This window comes from Aptenodytes forsteri, unplaced genomic scaffold (genome assembly GCF_000699145.1).
Source record: "Aptenodytes forsteri isolate BGI_AS27 unplaced genomic scaffold, ASM69914v1 Scaffold162, whole genome shotgun sequence".
NCBI classification, from domain to species: Eukaryota; Metazoa; Chordata; class Aves; order Sphenisciformes; family Spheniscidae; genus Aptenodytes; species Aptenodytes forsteri.
In genome coordinates, this window is record NW_008795132.1 from 101,413 (window position 1) to 101,696 (window position 284).

The window sequence follows — 284 nt, forward strand, 5'->3', positions numbered from 1 at the left end:
ACGGTCGGCACGGGGGAAGGGGCGGGAGGAGTGGGACGGGCCGCGAGGGGGACACGCGTGTGCGTGGGGGGCGCACACGTGTGCAAGCGGGTGCACAGGCCTGTGGGGGGGTGCACACCCCGGTAGGGGTGCACAGGCGCGTGCACAGGGCTGCACACGCACGCGAGGGTGCACACGCGTGTGCAAGGGGGTGCACGTGCCTGTGGGGGGGTGCACACGCGTGCAAGGGGTGCGCACACATGCAGGGGTGCACACGCAGGTGCAAGGGGGTGCATACCCACGCG